Genomic DNA, 15,527 nt, shown 5'->3' with positions numbered 1-15,527 from the left:
TATGCAAATCTGAGATAAAGCCTGGGACAGAAGGCCACAGTGCTCCAATTCCTGGTAGAGATGTAAGGGAGGAACTGAATAATTGGTTAAAAAGCAACTTGCTAGCTCTAGAATCCTCAAAGAATTCTGATTGCATTGCTGAGGAGAGCAACCAAGTCCATCTGGCTTTCAGAAGAGTGGAAAGTGTCCTTTTATGCCAAAGCTAGTCCATAAATGTCTGGCTCAGATCCCAACTTTGTTGGCTCATTATAAGCACTTTTATTTGACCTTTGTATTAATGTCAACGTTGTTCCAAGCACACACATGTCTTAGATTCTCAAACAGCATGAAAATTAAGAGAGATGGTTTCATAAAAATTAAATATACGGCAGGTATCACTGTCTTAAATTCCTTGTCAGAAACCAGTGAGAAGAGAGGTCACTTTGTGTGTCATCTGTGGAATTTTTTTACTTGGGTGCCAAACAGAAAAATAATAGATAATAAAAAAGATTGTGACCTGTTGAATGTATTATAAGAAACCCCACCATATGATGTAAATATAAAATTGTACTTTGGGATTATTTATGCCTGTATAATAGCTTGTTTAAACAGGAAGTTTTGTTGTTTCTGGTAGTGCTATATCTATCTCGTGGTCTCTTACTTGACAATAACAAACCTATTGTATTTCTTGGAAATTATTGTACATAAGGTACATAAAGGAAATTATTGTACATAAGGTTCTATGTCATAAAAATAGGAAAATTAAGTTAGTTTTAAAAATTGGCCCTTTTAGGAAGTTTTTTATGTTCATGAAGAGCAATTGAGCTATAAATATGAGTTTAGATGTATTTAGATAAGCAGATAAATTCAGTCTGAAATTTCTTGATACCTGTAGGAGCCAAAATGAAATTCATTATGAAGTGTTGTCATGGTTTAATCCAAGCCAGCAGCCCAGCCTCACACAGCCCCTCACTCACTCTCCCAATTAGCAGGATCAGGGAGAGAATTGGAAGGGTAGAAGCTGGAAAACTCATGGGTTGAGATAAAGATAGTTCAATGGGGAAAGCAAAGGCTGCACGCAAGCAGAGCAAAACAAGGAATTAATTCACTTTTTCCCATGGGCAGGTGCTCAGCATCCCCAGGAGAGCACGGATCCCCATCACACCTAACAGCAATTTGAGAGCACAAACCCCATCACTCCAAATGTCCCCTCTTCCTCCTTCTTCCCTACCTTTTATATCTTGAGCCCGATGTCACTGGGATATCCCTTTGGTCAGCTGGGTTCACCTGTCCCGGCTGTGTCCCCTGCACCCCCAACCTCCTCCCCGGGAGGACAAAAAGCAGGGAAGGCCTTGGCTCTGTGTGAGCCCTGCTCAGCAACAACAATAAAACCACCTCTGTATTATCAGACCCAAAACACAGCCCCACACCAGCCACTGGGAAAAAAACTAAGTCTACTCCAGCTGAAACCAAGTGTGCATGGCTTAAAAGAACATTGTGACACATAAAACATTCTATTTGTTTAATTTTTCATCTATAGGTCCAAGTCTAAAATATATGGGCAAACAAGAACTGGACCTCCAGCTTGGAATTTTTTTTTTTTAATTGCAGAACAGGGTGACTCAGGAATTTGTAGTGGATGGAGTTCAAGACATTTATCCAAATCTGGACCAAGCTGGTAGTGATTGCAGGGCAGTGGCGGCTGCTGTGTGTGTTTGAGGGGCTGGGGGACACACAGGCCTATGTGACAGGCCTGGGATGGGAGCTGGGAACATCAAATCACATACATTTAATGTAAAGTAACCTTACACAACCCGCTCCTGGCACTCTCAGCCCAAAGGCCAAACATAGAACGGGCACTGAGACAGAGCTAAACTTTCCACCCTCTCTAGTAGTGGCTTAAAACATACTTTTCAGCAGGGCGGGTAGTGAGAACACGGCTTTATTGCCGCCGGCCCTGCTGAACCGAGTCTGTGGAAAAACTGAAGAGTGGAGCTTCCAGAAGCGCCAGCCTGGTACTCCTTCTAAACCCTTTCCCATTCCACCATTGTGCTTGGGTTCTGCTGGAAAATGTGAGTCAGCCCTATGGGCTTGCACCTCCACCATGGCTGACAGTGGTTCTCAGGTAAGCACAGCTTTGCAATCCATTTCCCAGAGTTAGAGCAAAATGCTGCTCAGGATGCGGTGGCACTGTTCAGAGGAGGGATTAAATCAACACTGTTTTATTCAGAGCCTTTTAGTTTATCTGCTCAATGCCAAGATAAAGGGGGTTGTCATGGACTGAGGGCTGGAGAAAGGCCAGGTTGGAATGGGCCCAGGACAGCAACAAGACCTGGTCACAGACCCCAGGCCTGGCCAGGAAGCTCCTGGAGCAAGAACAGGGTCATGTACAGAGACACTGCTGCATTCAGAGTACAGAAATTTGGCCGAAAGAAATCGCCTTGCTTTCCACCTCAGAAATCAAAGGGCTGGTTGCATCTGGGATGAATTTCTGGTAATAACCCATGTGGTTATGGGTCACATGCAGTAAAGTCCCAGAAGCACCAACAGTGTGGGTTACACCCTAATTTAGGTCTCATCCATGGTCACAGTGTCACCAAAACTGTGTTTTACCAACCCAACTCCATAAGTCTGGTTGATTTCAGTAACTTTTACAAGCAGATTCACCAAGAGTGCAACAGTTTTAGATTTGTTTAGATTTATTTTGCATTTATTGAAGCAACTGGGTTTAGGTTCTGCCATCTTGCCACTGATAACTGGACTGCCTCTACAAAATCCTTATGTAGCACTGTGTACAAATGTTCCTGGGTACTCCAACAGTGTTGGAGGCACAAATCCTAACAAAGAGGTGATCCTGATTTGTGGAGGAGAGAGGACCAAGTCTGCCAAGTTGTCTGCAAGATGGTCAAATTATCATTCTCCAACACTGAGGATTTCAATTGCCAATTTTTTCTTTGGAGGGAAGTAGAAATGAGACTGGAGTCAAATACTCTGCTGTTGATGTCATGGTGGCGGCAGCCATTTTATATATAGTGAGAGATGTCAGAGTTACAAAGGGAGAGATTGCAGAGGATGTGGGACTTGTGCAGAGATGTAAGAGAAACATGAGGGTTTAAAATGTCTCCCACTGCTACCTGGCCGAGGCAGCAGTTAGAGTCATCCAGCCTCCCGCTTCTAACCTCTCACCCTCAGTGTGTCACCATGCCTATGCATGTCATGGCATATCCCACAGAAATCCCTTCACCACATCCCACATTGTCCCTCATGGCTTTAGGTCTCATTCCCATACATGGTCACCAACATCACCCAGACTCACAAGGAAAGGTTGCTTCCAAATTTTCAGCTCAAGGAAACCAAAACCTGGAGGCAGTCAGGGTCCTGTCAGAGCTCTGGGACTCTTAGTGAAACAAACAACTTAGAGCACTCAAACAGGTTTTCTGCTGGCTTTTTGTGTTTCGTGGATGCAAATTGTTACAGTCAGTGAGATCATCTTAAAAGGACATTGACTTTTTCAGATGTTCCCAGAAGGGACCTCTGCTCCACAAACAATGCTGCTATACATGTCAGTTCAGGATGCAGAATGTACAAAAGCAGTTGTAATTCCTCATTTTGGTTTGGTCCTGGCCAGCATAACCCATAGCATTTTGTGGTAAACAGCAACCTATGATTTACACCTTCGGTAACACAATTCTTGGGACATTTTAATGACGCAAATTCCCTTGGCCCAGAGGTTCTGGGATATATAATGCTCTGGTCAAAATCAGGATCCAAATGGGAAGAGCTTTGTTATGTAGTTCAGAACTCAGTGATCCAGATGGAGATAGTTAGGAAACAGCATTACTGAGACTTTGGTCTGCTTAATATATGAGGCTCAATGGCAACTTTTCAGGCAGACTGGCATAGATTTCCTCTTTTTTTTTTTCCCCTCTAATTTAAGGGTCTCTGGCCCAACACAGAGGACACAGATTGGTCAATTATGCCTCCAGTAAAATTTCTGGTTTTCTATTGACCATGACTTATAACTTCAGAATGGATTTTTTTTTTCTTTTTAACAGAAGTGTCTCCAAGGTTGCCAAAGACCACTGCAAATTAAGGCTGAAAGCCATCTGACCTTATCTTCAGACACCAGCACCATGCTCTTTCTTCTTGGCACCCTTGAACTCCCCATCTGAAGCTTTCCTTCCATAGATTTCAGACAGAAGATTCTCATTTCCTGAACGAATCCTATGAGAATAAGAAACTATTTCATTTAAATGTGTTACAGTGTTAGTTATGTCTAACATACAGAGCTACTTCTTTTTTTCTATCATTTAGCATTGGTTTTCATAAAAAAATACAATGGAGACATTACACGACAAACAAGAAGTAATGAAAGAGTTACACAATATGGTAAGGATAGTTAAGCCTCAAAGTACACAAAGTTTAATTTGGCTTGGATTAGCACCCCAAAGCTCTGGTCCCGATTAAATCTGCATTTTAGACAAGAAATTGGACCATGTATCTTTCAATAACAGAGTGTCTGGTTAGAATTACAGCCTGTCCTGGTTCTTGTCACACTGAAAATGTCACAGGATTAGTTTTCCACATGGAGAATTCCTCCTTCCAGCCCCAGTGTGATCTGTGTAGGATAACAGGATGCTGACTGAGGTTACATGGCAGTGGCTGTGTGTGCACAAGTCGGGCAACTGTACATCCCGTGAGCAAATGGGAATGGACAACTGAAAAGTAAATCAAATGCCATGAATTTGTGTCATTGCACACCCTGAGAGCAGAGATCATCTCATCATTTCAGGGCAAAGGTGAAGTAGTAGTCCAGGAGAGGGAAAATTGATGAAATCTCAAGCTTAGGGTTCCATAAAAATGTTTTGAGAGACAGTGTGAGATTTTAAATGTCCTATGTTTCACACACATCACAGTACAATCAGAACAGCTTTTTGCGACCAAACATAAAAAGTAGCACCTACTCCTCATGAGGCACCACAGAGAACACCAAGCCACTCAGATTTAGAAACACAGAATATCCTGAAGTGGAAGGAATCCACAAGGAGTCCGATTCCTGCCTCTGCACAGGACAGCACCAAAAGTACATTCTCTTTGCCCTCTGAAGAAAATACCTGTCTCTGAGCACCCCACACCTCATGGCCATTGTGCTTCATGCCTCTTTCCGCATTTTCCCATGTTCCTCTCCCATCTGGGGTAAACATGGGAAAGAAAGGTATCTTTCTTCTTTCACTCATCCCTGGAAATGATTCATAGGGAAGATGTGGTGTTGGGTAATGAAAACTGACAGATTTATGACTTGGCTGAACAAAGTTTTGGAGGCTGGAGGAGGACTTTTCTCCTTCTCCTGTGCCTTTGTCCTGCCCATTCCCTATTGCCTCAGTGGGTACTGGAGAGGAAAAGAGGCAGGTGATTCCTGCCAAAAACTCCCAACATCTCTCCCTTGCCACTGTCCTGGCTGCTGAAACAGGAAATGCCAAACTAATCTCCAGGTCTGAGGCTGGAAGAGGAAAATTGGTTTTTATCAGTGGCCCAGGGCAGTAGGCCATGCCCCTCCCTGAGCTGTAACCCCACTTCACCACAGCAAATATCCTCCTCACCATCAGGGAAAATATGGTAAAGAGCCCCTCTGCATTGCCAGACAGCTGCATCACCTGGGACAGCTCTCCCCTGTTTCAAATGAGACCAATAATCCTGAGCTTCACGTCTTTTTGGGCCACAGCCACCTACTTAACAGCTGGAGCTGGAATTTCCCTGGCAGGATAAAAAGAAGTGCCAGAAGTCCCTGGCAGGACACTGAGAAGATGAGCCAAGGCAAGTGGAAGCACAGCTGAGCCATCCAAAAAGCTGGCATGAGCCTGTTGTGGTGCATGAGGGATTGGGATAAACCTCACTCCTGCCAGGGCAAGATCCTTTAGATAACCAGTGGCCCTCTTTGACTTCTTTTCCAAATAAATGTTTCCTTGATGTACCTGAGTACAATTTACAATCTCAAATCGTATTTTTAACACAATAGAATTTATGCTGCAGCAGACCTTAGTTGATCTTAGCCATGATCCACTTCTTCCATTAAAATTCTAAAATTATTATGAAGCTTCTGGACTTCTCAGTATTTTTTAGTGGTTTTTTCCTCACACACATAGTTTTGCTCAACATTTGATCCCTGAGAATCTTTGCTCATCTCAGGTATCACAGTGACAGTTACAAAATGCCGTCAAATGTTCCCTGCTTTTGCTACAATAATTTAGACTCAAACCCTACAAAATTTTCTAGAATGTCTAGAAATTGAATGTCTAGAAACCTGCAATCATAACAGGACTTAGGCTCCCAAATTACATGTTACTCTTTTAGAGTTTCCATTTTATTTCTAATAATTGCATCATGTTAATTTGTGTTGCTAAGTGAATTCTTTAACAGGGTAAATTTTTCTACTCTCACCTCATGGAAATGGCACAAGATTTTAACACAGATCTCTCCAAATCTGAACAAGGTTATAGTTTATGTTATTTGTGTGTTAATTTAGACTAGCAGGTATCAAGCTGTACTGACTATTAAGTGCACAAAAACCTGAAATTTCCTTCAATTACTTATTGCATGCAGAGGCTGAGAAAACAGGCCAAATTTTTCATTCTTAGATAAACAGTGAGAAATGGAAGCTTCATGTGCATTAAAGAAAGGAGAAAATGTGGCACCATGTATGTAAAATTTAAGGGAAGGAAAAAGGAGTAGGCAAAACTCAGATGAAACTCCTGTGGGGCTTTTTTCTTGGTTTGGAGTTTTTTATTAATATAGTTTTTTAAAAAATTAATTGTATGTCATATTATCAAGGCTGTCCCTGAAAAGTGAGTCATGCAATAACATCTGATTTGTCTTGGGAAGGTGCGGCCTTCCTGTTGGAGCTCTGAACTTCCTATTGCTCAAACAAAAGGGAGTGGAGCATCCTGAGCCAAAAAGTGAGACAGGAAAGGTCTGCTGAGATAGGATGAAACCTTAAATGGAAGATAACCTAGACCCTGAAAGAAGAGGCAGTATTATTATCTAGGCTTGTACAAAGAAAGGTAAAGATTTTAGTAAACTTCAGACCTGTTCAAAATATTTTTATTTAAATATTCACTCTTAAAATATTTCATGTACTTTATTCTAGTTGTAAATGATAACCGGTGCCATATTTCTTTTTCTTAAATGCACATCACAAAATATATCTTCTACAGTTGAAATTGAGCTGTGATTTTCTCCAAGGAGATATAAATCCACTATTTCACTCATAGAATGAGTACCTCATACATTATTTAAGTGTTGGATGAAGTAACCAAAACTAATTTGTTTTACACAAAGTCAACAGTCCTTTTTTTAACTCTGCCTTTGTTTCTAGAGCTCTTCATAACCTGTTTTTCAAGCCTTTCTATTTTATAGCAGAGAAAGGAAACTATTCTACACTTTTGTTGAAGGAGGTTTCACTGCTGTAAAGCAAACAAAAAGCAACTCCAAACCATGACATCATTTTTTTGCTGTATCTAAGAGTAATCAGTAAATAGTGTTCAGCCAATATTTGAAATAACACAGTCTGGCTGTCCTGTAGTAAAAATTGCAAATTTCGTAAGACATGAAAGCGTTCATTTCCCACCTTATCTGTGGACACACATTTCAGTCCAAGAACTCCTTCCTTGCCAGGTAAACTTCAAACATGTCATTGCTTAGGGCCCTTTCTCCTTCCAGAAGAATGTGGATTGGGAAATGCTGAGAGAGAAAGATTAGTCAAGCAGAAAGTTCTGGGTTGATTAAATGAATCCTCTTTCCCAGAACAAATTAAGAATATGGAATAGATAAGTCTCCCTTTCCATATTTTCTGTGATAACAGACGTGTTCTTACATAACCTTGGAACCACGTGCACTGATCCATGCACTTACACATTTACAGAGGGAACTTAGGAAGGTGTATTCTGAACCATAACAAAAAGAGAAGTGAAGTGTTTAAGAATGAATTTATCCTTTTTGACAGTAAAATCCAGGGCTTGTAGTCCACAGGCTGGACCTAACTACTGATACCCAGTGAATCAGAAACCCCTCTGGCTTCAGGACTGGGGAAGATGCAGCCCTGGAGCTGTGTGTAGATCTCAACTGGGAGCTTCATTGGGCAGTGCCCACAGCAAACATTGCTGCTGGGTAAAAGCTGGACACTAAAAAGATTGTCCCCCAGCAGGACACAAATCTCTGCTTTGGGTTTGAGTCCCCCTCAGGGCTGGCTGGAGGCTGCTGAGGTAAGGGTAAGGTCAGGGAGGGAGGATAACTCTTGGTAAACTTGGAGGAAGGATAAAAACAGTGCTGTAGAAAGGAAAGGGCTTGAAGATCAGGTGGTTTTTGCCCCTAACTCCATTTCTTTGCTAATTGCTGCCACAGGACTTCCCTCCTAATTTCCTTTTACCTCATCTGTGGGCAATGAAGCTGTCTGGCCAACACATCTTTGGGAGAGAAGGAAACAAGAAATTATGATGTTATCTTTATGGGCTGGTTAAATCCCAAAAGGTCTCGTTTTCTGTCTCCTGCTTCCTTCTTTTTTTTCTTTTTTTCCACAATGGGCTTTGTGTGTAAGAAGCAGGAGCCTTTGGTGGCCCAAACTCCTCTCCCCTGTGCACAGGGACTGTGCCAGCCAGGGAAGGGAATCCATGAAACTACACTAAGTGTCCTAAGTCCTATTTCTGATCAGTTCTGAAATATTTAACTGTTAAACCCTAAATAATTGTGTTATTACCTGTTTGTGCAGCAAACAAGTTGTGTTTGTTATATTGTGGAGTGAGAGGTTTATTGTATCATAGGGGCAATTAGAAATCCAGCTCTCCAACTCAACAGGAGTTGAGTTTGCCTAATTGTGCTTCAGGCCACTGAACAAATCCCTCTAAATATTTGTTAATTACTAAATTGTTCTGCTCTTTGAGACAGTAGAACCAGGGACACAACAAAAGCTCTTTTGTTGCTTTACAGAAATTTCTATGGTTCCTACAGCACCTCCCTTGAAACTCATGGGGAAGGATGGAAAGTGTTTACTAAGGAGCTGTACAATCCATTCTGTACAAATCCTTCTGAAGTGTCAAGTCTGCCAGCACAGAAATAACATTTTTTTTTCTAAAGAATGTAGGTCTGCAGGTGAGGAAATTAGTTTGGAAGATATAGATGAACATTTTGATTGTTTTTTCTTGGTTGTTGCAATGCTCAGCCTGGCACAGGAACTTGTACAGACAGTTGGAAACTGTTCCTGTTCTTACCCTGAGCTGGGAAGTGAGAGATAGCTGAAGAGCAAGCTTATATCTCCCTTTGCTGCAGGATGACAGTGACCTCTGGTAGAAATGTGAGAGAGATGCATTAATCACTTCATCAAGAAGTGCCAAAGTTCATTTGCTCATGCCTGAGGGCCAGTCTTCAGTTTGGGTATCGTCTCTCGCATAATTTACAAACACAGAAAACCAGACAGCCTCCGTCTTGAACAGATTATGATTTTAAATAGATGGGACAAAAAGCAAGGAGAAGAAATTTTACATGTGGGCACAACAATAGCAATTTTATTTTGGTGTTTCCTGGGGTGAGGAGGAATGAATAAATTGAGAGATGTGTGGGAGGGGTTAGAGCAAGTAATCAACCAGCACAAAGGAGATAACATCTAACAAAACCTGTACAAAATGCTGATGAAAACATTCTCCACATGTCTCTGCTTTGGCTGCTCCAACTTGAAACCCTGTCTGGCTCCACTGAAAAATTACTGAACACAGTTTTTGAAGAAGATGAATGAAAATATGAATTTCAAAATATTTCTTCCAGATAAGTCTTTTGCAAATTCAGTTTCAAAACTCTGAGAGCAGCCAGGGCCCAGCAAATCTCATCAGCTCCTGATGTAAAGGCCCTAAAAATCGTGATCACAGCTGACTTCTCTAACATCAGCTCTGTTATATCAACAGAGGGGGAAACACCAGGTGGAGGCACTTCTCAAACTGGTCTTTTACAGTCACTTGGCTTTTTGAGGTATGATTGTTTATTGAGGTACAAATCTTTTCCTTAAGGTATTGAGCTAAACCTTTACTTGAAGCAGTGCAGCTCCCAGACTGCATATTTAAAGCTGATGAAGTCAGCTTGAGAGCATGTAGATAGGAAAAAAAAAGAAAAAAGCAATTTTATAAAGTCAGTGAAAAAATAATAATGCTTTCACATGCAGAGTTTGCAAGACTGGAGTGTGAGAAGGCAGAAATCATTGGCAGACACTTAATGCTCAGGTGGTTTGCTGCTACAATATCATTATTTCCAGTTATGTCAGCAAATTGTGATGGAGAATCACTGCAACACTTTAGCTAGAATCAGTGTCTTTTAGGAGTTTGAAAATAGAGGAAAATAATTCTGAAATGCCTAGTTCTCGATAAATGCAGCTCCTGTGTTTTTTTTTTTTTTTAGTTAAAAATCTACCAGTTACACTGGAATTTTATTTATAAAATATTGAGCTGCAACATTACTTGTCACCCTAGTTGTGAAATTTGTTGTCACAAAAATCTGACTTCTGTAAATAAAGGTTGTAATTTTTCTATGATGGCAGTACCTAATAACAGGTCATTCTGTTTAGACATCTTGCTGTATCTGCATGTCTTCAGTAATTTCATTTCTCTTTGGATTGACTATCCCAGGTTTTCCTGCTCCCTTTCCTGTAGGTAAGGCATATTTGGTGTTTATCATTAGCAGATTGTTAATGAAGGATGGTGTTACCAGGGAGTTACAGGTGGAGACCAGAGCCAACTCACCCTTGAGGGTACCTGTTCTAAATCCCTGAAGCCCTGGAGATGGAAAATGTAGGATTGTAATGCTGCGAGTCCTTACACAGGTTTGGTGCCAGAAAAGCTGTGGCAAAGAATTTAGAAAAGCAGCTAAACAGCAGCTATAAGAATCTGTTGTGTTTGCATTGCCTGTGTTTTCTACCCTACAAATAAGAGGGCTGTAGAGGAGCACTGGAAATGAGCAGGTTTCCCTTATTGTCCCAAGCTTGCTGAGCTGCAGCATCAGGCTTTCCCTCCCCACCAAAAGCACCATGTGGTAAAGAGCTTGTGCACAGACACTGCCCTTTTCTTCTTGTGGAAAAAAGGAGCTCCTGTTTTATGGTTGCCTGGAGGCTGCAGAGCTGCCTGCTGCCAGGGCTACTCCTCCAATGCTTTCAGCAATCAGCCTGGCTCCAGGGAGAAGCTGAGCCCTGCTTCCCCTCTGTTTAACTCTGCAGCTCCTCTCCCCCTCTCCTCACAAACCTGAGCACAGAACCAGCACAAAAATCTCTGGAAAGAACCACCTGCCCTGGCTCAGCTTCTCTCTTCAAGAACAAGCCTTTGCTTCACTTTACCTCTCAGCTGCTGGGAAAATGTCAAGAGTGGATGAGTCACATGGCAGATCAGATCTGAGTAAGAGCTTTTTTCACTTGGTGTATGAACAAGGTTAGTGCTGACCCCAATGCTTAATCAAAAAGAGGTTTTAACAGTTCCACAGATTTTGAAGCATTGTCAGCAGTTGCTGATATAAAAATTATCATCACAGAATATCACAGAAACTGTTAGTAAAACCCTTTTTTTAAAATTTATTTTCTATCAACATCAAACAAACAAAATTAAAGCTGCCACAAGACAAACTGGTGTTCTTGGCTATTTCAGTTCTTAGTTTAATTTCTTTATCTTTTTTTTTTTTTGTGCAATCAGGCACTAATGCACTTGAAAAAATATTTGACAAGATGAGACTTGCGGGTCATTTCAGGAAGTAAGTTCCAGGTAGGCCTTGAGGAGTTGCTGATTAGCTTTTATCAGCAACTGTTACTCATGCCTCTGCCACATCTCCTTGCACCAAGCTGCTGCTCCATCTGGCACGTTCACTTTTATACCAGATCCTGCTGAAAGGTGGTTCCATGTTAGGGCCAAATGTTCAAACACAAGAGATGAACACTGATGCCCTGACTCTGGTTTGCTCCTCTCTAATCAGCAGCTGATACTCACCTCACATCAGGAATTTCTGCACTGTTTTAGATATCCATATTTTAGCTCTTTGCAAGCCAGGTAAAACTGTGGGAAGTCCTGGCTGTTGTGTTTAAGAACTGTGGCCTCTGCACTTGAAATGAGAATTTAACAGTTACAATGAGATATTAGCATGTAATAATCATAAAGGTGGCACTTGCAAAAAGATTGTAAAACTCTCCTTCCATTTCCATCCAAAAATTCCTGCTTAATAGTAACATGAACAGACTTAGAAATCTCCTCTAGCTATCTAAACCCAAAAATCAAACCAGGAAGCTGTTTCACAAATGTATAGAACATTCTGTCTTGACAGTTTTCTGTGAGTGGACTGAGAGCTATTCTGTCACTTGTTGAGCTGGGAAGTGCCATGCTGGCAGACCTGAACTGCTCCACTGTGAGGAGTGAGAAAGGTTTTAAAGTAGCTGCATGTGTTATTTTTCTTATACACTGAAGGCCTTTTCATTTTCCAGACCTCCTCAGAATGAAATCCCATTCAATTCCCTATTCAAGCTTCCATGTAGTACTTGAAGACTAATTATTGAGCAGCTCCATGTATTCAGGTTGGGTTTTTAGCTGACTTCTAGCTCCAGGAGCTTATGTCTCACATGCAAGAAAATATCCTGAGGAAGCAACAATGAGAGGTGTAACTCTAAAAGATATGACAAATATGGAAAGGTACCAACAACATCAAACCTATTCTTTCTGTCTGTAGCACAAAACTCTGACTCAAAGAATCATGCTGGAGAAAGGATTTTAGCACAATATTTTGGTTAGTTATAAAAATGTAATAAATCTTCTCCATCCTTTTCTTGTCTTCTTGTTGTAATGTGGAACACCAGCACAGCCTAAATCTCCAAGGACAGAGTCAATTCTGCAAGTTATTACCTGGGTGTACTAAATTCTGATTTTCTGATTCATTGATAGAGCTGGGATCAAAAAGTAAATCTCCCATTTTTATTTCCCATATTATCATTTTTATCCTCATCTCTCCCTCTCTCCTCAATGCCAATATGAAAAAAGGTGGGGCAAACATCAGACTTCATACAGAGCAGGTGCCTTTCAGAAGCTCTAAATCTGGAGACGCTTCTCTCATGAACATTAAGAAGTGAAAGGGTTCATATATGGAACTGAACTTTTTTCAATGTATTTTTTTCTTCCTGAAAACGTCCTAAAACAAATTAGGTGGTTTTCAACTATCTATTATGTTTATGGTCTATTCAATAAAGACAGAGAGCAGAAATAATTTTTATTCTCTTCTCCTCTCTTCCCCTCTAAAAGGGAGGACTAAGTTATCAGGTTTCTTTAAAAATAAGAGTACTTTTCTTCTCCAGTGTTTCTCATTTGGGCACTTAGATATGATTGTGTTTATTTCCCTGCTTTCTTCTGTACCAGACTCTGTCACCTGTGCTGAGTTTCTGTCCTGATACCTCTCTACATTCATGCCTGTGCCTCTGTTACGTGATGAAGTCTGGACACTGGCTTGTTTAACACCATGTCAACCTGGAGGAACGGAATGGAATTTATGGCCGTGGGTTAATCCCTCTACTTTTCACCTTCCTTTTTGGATAACATTCATTGCATCATGTGGAATACATGCCTGATCCCTTGGTGGTTAGGTTACCAACGGTGGGATCCTGCTTGGAGACAGGGCTAGGGCTGTAATGCCCTTGCAGCCTCAGCTGTTTTGCTCTGGTAATTGTGCATACACTTTCTGCCTGCTGTTTTGATCCTGCTGTTGCTATTGTTTGTTGGAGACCCATGCTGCCTCTGTGCCCAGCCTAAATTCCATTGTACCCACCCCACAGGCCTTTTGTGCAATGCCAAGCCAGCAAAAATCCTGGCATCCAGCTCCTTTGTTGCCCAAGGGAGGTATGTGGGAAAGGCAGCTCAGCACTCACTGGGGACAGGGACTTGGCACACACTGCCCAGCACTTTCCACTACACGTCCCTTGGGCTCAGACAGTTTTGCTTCAGGTGCTCCTACATTCATTTTCTGTGCTTGCCATCGAGTTCTGTTTGCCAGAAGAGCAGAGGAATGCAGCTGCTGGGATTTTATACCCTGGTTTTCACACTTCCAGCAGCATGTCCTACTAATGTGTTATTTGTATTACAGGAGTCCCCACAGGCCCTGCTCCACATCTGAATCCCATTGTTCTGGCGGTGTAAAAACAGAGGCAGAAACAGTCCCCAGCACAGAAAAACTTACAGCATTTTACTGGGACTAAAGAAGGATTTAGGACTGAAGGAGGATTTAGGAGGACCTCAGCATCCAAGTCTCTTAGAATGTCTAAGACTTTTCAATTTTGAAGCAGCACCATAAGTCCTGGAAAAGGACAGGCACCTGGCAGAGGTCACAAAGGGTTATCTGAAATAAACAGAAACCACCCTGTGCTGAACCCTGTGCTCTTCCACAGGCTCAGAAATACCCTGAATGAACGAGCAGGAGAAAGCCAGACTAGTCCAGTAGGATGAGAGGAGAGGTAGGGTTGATTTTGCTGGGACAGGCTGGGGCAAGCCCCCAAAAGAAGTAGAGATGGCAGCTCGAAAGGGGCAGCAGCTCCTGGCACATGCAGGGACCGTAAATTTCAAATGTCTGCACTGGGAATGTTTTGTGTTACTCTGCTCTCTATTAATATCAATGACATTTTTGTGTGTGATGGTTTCTCTTCCTGACTCACACAAAAGAAGACAGGCCACAGAGGATGTCTTCAGTTGGGGATTTGGCTGTTTGTAGCTTTCTTTCCCTTTCTTCTGTTTTCTCTCCCAGGTTTTATCATTGGCTTTAGCAGGCCACTAAAGGGTGATGATTTTTTCCTAGAGAACAGGTATTAAATAACTGAAGGCTTCCTAAGTGCAGGACTAGGTCCTTTGGATGATAGCTGCTGTGCTGGTAGTCTTGGTACCTGCTTTTCCTGACCCACGCCTCTGTTAGCAAATCTCCGTGGGGCTCCAGGACTTTCCATTTTACACTTAGAATGTTGTCATGGTGTTGTCAAACACAGAAAGAAAACTCTGTTTCCCCACTTTGATTTAGGGAGATTAACAATGGGGCATAGCTCTATTCAGAGTTCATTTTCTTTCCTATCTGTGGATTTTAAGAGCCTTGGTCTGGCCAGTGTGAATCCAAGCCTGTCACATAGCTGGAAGGCAAAGATGTGCTTCCTCGACTTCGAAAAAAATACTCTTGTTTTGCTTTTCTGTAATGTTATTTTTTGTATAAGTCTCTCTCCAGTCAATATTTACTGCTGGGCTATGTTGTCCATTAAATCCTGATGTGGGGAGGGTTGGAGCCTGCTGACAAGATCCTCATCTCAGGAACATTCTGCTGGAACCGGGGACGCTCCAGCGCTGCCAGGACAAAACGCAGGGCGACTCTATCGGAGACAGGTCACACAGTGTGTTTTGGACTCCATTCCCTCCATCTGTTTGCCATAACTATCCCCTTCTGCTCCAGGAAAAAGCTTTTTCTGGAGCATGTCGTCCTGCTGTACTCTCGCAGCCGAGCGCTCGTTTCACCCCGGGCCGCTC

General features: G+C 42.0%; 1 long non-coding RNA gene across 1 annotated transcript; it reads right to left on the bottom strand.

The window, feature by feature from the left end:
• Window positions 1-2,708: 2,708 nt before the first annotated feature.
• LOC137468596 (uncharacterized) lies at window positions 2,709-12,587 on the bottom strand. Its single transcript, XR_010996037.1, has 3 exons — window positions 10,556-12,587; window positions 7,604-7,716; window positions 2,709-4,203 (listed from the first exon to the last, which is right to left on the bottom strand). It is a non-coding gene; the product is annotated as an uncharacterized lncRNA (long non-coding RNA).
• Window positions 12,588-15,527: the final 2,940 nt, after the last annotated feature.

This window comes from Anomalospiza imberbis, chromosome 2 (assembly GCF_031753505.1).
Source record: "Anomalospiza imberbis isolate Cuckoo-Finch-1a 21T00152 chromosome 2, ASM3175350v1, whole genome shotgun sequence".
Classification (NCBI taxonomy): Eukaryota; Metazoa; Chordata; class Aves; order Passeriformes; family Viduidae; genus Anomalospiza; species Anomalospiza imberbis.
Note: the sequence above shows the minus strand (reverse complement) of the source record. Positions and strands in the feature narration are given on the sequence as shown.